The sequence below is a fragment of the Urocampus carinirostris genome, chromosome 2, assembly GCF_059441175.1.
Source record: "Urocampus carinirostris isolate Australia breed hairy pipefish chromosome 2, RoL_Ucar_1.0, whole genome shotgun sequence".
NCBI lineage: Eukaryota > Metazoa > Chordata > Actinopteri > Syngnathiformes > Syngnathidae > Urocampus > Urocampus carinirostris.
Window position 1 is genome coordinate 61,540,505 of NC_142350.1, and position 3,767 is coordinate 61,544,271.

The following is a 3,767-nucleotide window of genomic DNA, read 5'->3' on the forward strand; positions in this document are numbered from 1 at the left end:
TGTAAAATTTTGTTTCACCACGTTTAATGTCTGATATTATTCAATAAATAATTTTTAAAAAGAACGAAAGGAAGCTTTTCAATATTTTGTGACGACATCGCTTTGTGAATTCGGCTTCCGTTCCAACTATTTTCCAATTATTTGGCTGTGAAAAAAAACATTTAACATGATATTCCTTGGTAAGTGGCAGCGCGGCAGCTGAGTGGTTAGCGCTTCGGTTGCACAATTCTGGGGTCACGGGATCAAATCCAGCTACCAGCCTTCCTGTGTGGAGTTTGCATGTTCCACAGCACCGGGGACTGAATGGAGAACGCTCTCAACCTGCGGATTTCTTCTTGGCTCTCGGGATCACTAGTAGCCCAGCATTTTCAGAGCAAAGGCACAGAACAACAGCAACGAAAGCAATACAATACATCTAAAAAAAGGAATCCTGGAAACGTTAGAAAAAAAACCCACCATGAACTCTGGTACAGCCCCCAGGGTATTGTTTCCCCTTTTCCATGTTATCACCCAAAATACGCCTTGAGTAGTCATACCTGTTAACCTCAGCCAAATGCTCCCATTTAAAATATTACAATTCCAATCAAAATGCCGTTTTTTATCAGAGCCCACATGCGTAACGTTTGACCACTAGATGGCAGTGTGTTGTGTAGTGTAAGAGAGGGCCAGTGCCTCAGAGCACAGTGTAGCGGCATCCTACTGAACAAATATGGCGGATACCTAAGCAGATATTCTACTGTGTAAAAGAAATACAAAATTCTCGACACATCATTTTTTTGCTTTGAAAAATTGGTATGATGGTTCATGTGTTTTACCTAGTATTCAAATATATATATTTTTTTTACTGAATGAAAGTTTTTTTGTACCACTAGGAGGCAAAAAGTATAACACACTGTCGCTTGAAATAACTACAACGCCAAAATGAACAATACAAATATGAATAATCGTATTACAACTTTTTTAGAACTAAAATCAAGACAGTCCAAACAATGTAACTAAAATCAAATATAACAATGTCAACACTTACCTGTCAACCTCTGCCAATTGCTCCCCTTATTAATGAGTTTAAATCATCTTTATTAAGCTATAATAAACATAACGAACTCCACGCCGTACCTATTTACTCACAATGAGACGGACTAAGTAGATACAAACTAAAAATACTTGTGTAAAAAGTAAATTTTATTCAACGTATTCAACGGGTATATGATATTAGTTTTGGGCTGCCTGCCCTTTTATATTATTATCTATTAGTACGGAGTGGAATACATAATTATATCTATTTATTATTCTTTTTCTAAAATTTAAAGTGGGCATCTGCTTGGTGGAATCAACCCCTAAAAATGTGTTAATTTACACAAGAATTTATTTCTTCGTGATCCTACTCACGAATACTAGATGTAATGATAATTTCACAAAATGAGTGGAAATACGCGTACTGTGTATGGAAGTTTCCAATATGATACTTACTGTATCATCCGCTAGGTGGCAATATCCCTTCTTTGCACTGTACAGGTCGCAGGGATCTATCTCCACGTTTGGACCTGGTGGTCTCCTATGGATCTGCTTTATAACTCCGTCCTATAAAACACCTGAACCAGATAGACGGGAATGTTCTCACACTTTTGCAAAAGTTATCATTAGTGTGAATCATTTGATTCAGGGGTGCAAGGATGAGGGACAATGAGGACTTTACCACAAGGGTCTGAGATGTCTTCATATCGCCACAAATGACCAATATTTATGACAGCGGAATAGTATATGTTTTTAGTGGTTATGATCCACCCATGTGATTAATTATACATTGAGCAGGGGTCTCAAATGTATGCGGTATCGATCCCATCTGTCTCATCCCGTCCAGTATCTTGCTCCAGTCTCCAGTATCTGGTATTGATCCGGTCTGTCCCGTCCTGTCCAATATCTTGCTCCAGTATCCGGTATCGGTCCAGTCTGTCCCGTCCTGTCCGGTATCTTGCTCGTGTATCTGGTATAGGTCCTGTCCGGTATCTTGCTGTTGTAACTGGTCCCGTCCTGTCCTGTATCTTGCTGCAGTCTCCAGTATCGATCCTGTTTGTTGGCGCCAACCGCTGCTTGTTGCCTGATTGGCTTACCCCCTATTTAAACTCAGTGCTCTCATTAGCTCCTTGTCAGTCCGTCACGAACCTCTGCACTTGCAAGACTTGTATTTTGACTCTGTACGGTATCCTGCTCGTGTATCCGGTATCGATCCCGTCTGTCTCGTCCTGTCCGATATCTTGTTCCAGTATGTGGTTTCGATCCCGTCTGTCCCGCCCTGTTCGGTATCTGCTCGTGTATTCTGTATCTGGTATCGATCCCGTCTGTCCTCTCCGGTTTCGATCTCTTCTCCCCAGCGATCGCCGAATTACTGGCGTTTGTGTTCCCTCGCATGACTGCCCCGTTCCCATAAAATAAAGCTTGTGTGAAAACGTCACGCATCTCGGTCCTTCGTCTGTTCGTGTTCTGACACATACCTTATGAATGACCTATATTTCATGTTGACAATATCTGTGTATAGTTTTTTATTGCAACATCCGTTGCGGCCTGGTCATCCTGGAAGGGGGATGACCTCATGTGCGGTCCCGTCTCAAGGTTTCTTCATTTTTCCTCATGCTGAAGTTTTTGAGTGTTTCCCTGCCCTCATGTAGGTTTTAGATAGATAGATACTTTATTCATCCCCGTAGGAAAATTTACACTTCCAGCAGTCTACCCCGTTGTTTATTAACAGATTAACATGATGCCCTAGGGGTGCTTGTAGCGTAGCGGATGACGTCACACGGCAGTCCAAAAGTTCGACATCCCTTTTCTTTGTGAAAAATACAGGGATACACCACCTCATGTTAGCAAGTCCGCCTCCTCTCCGATTCCCCCAGGCTTTCGTGTCTCTGTATAGCGGCGCTGAAGCCAGAAAGCTCCGGGTAGCTCCGGGTGGCTACACGTTAGCGTCTGGAATGCTAAACGTGAGCCACATTTCCGCAAAACACAGCAACTGCGCTCCCTGTGCGCTTCGATGTTTTCCACCAGCACTTGTTGATCTTATTTGGTAGTGAGTTTGCATTTACCATGATTACGGATGTTACCAAAGACTTATAACGCCGCTAGCCGCTTAGCTAGCTCCGGCTCTTCTTCCACGATAGGCCCCTTCATCACGCCGGCACGAGAATTCTTCAGGGCAAAGAGTTGATTCCTCAAATAAGCGCATTTTTGTGCGCTAAAACCCATGTCCATAGGATAGAAGTAATCCATAGTGTAGTTGTCAAAACGGGAAGAAAAACACTGAACATAGAAGCAGACAATAAAACAAAAAAAATCACAAAAAGTGAGAGATAACAGGGGAGCTGCTGGAAAGGCAGCCGCTCGATGGCGGCGCCGCTTTGATCAGGGGACAGTGTCATAATGGTCTGTGGTTTGCAATAATCTGTGGTCTATGCAGCCCTTAGAGACTCCTTGTGATTAAGGTTGTCCCAAATAAACATGACTTGACTCGATGTGTGCCGCTTTCCCTCTTTGCAAAACGTAATGCTGTCCAAAGTTGATAGGAACAGTCCAAGCAAACGATGAACATAAATGTCCCTAAGTTACCTGAAGTGCCATGATAAACCGCTGTTACATGCGTTCATGTCACCGCAAGGCACCTGACAAGTGAATGAGAACATCCCATTCATCACACTCGGGCTTTTCTCACTCCAACACCCCCCATTTTCTCTCCCGTCTTCCTCCTCTCCCCATCACCTGCTTCTTCCCTTGCT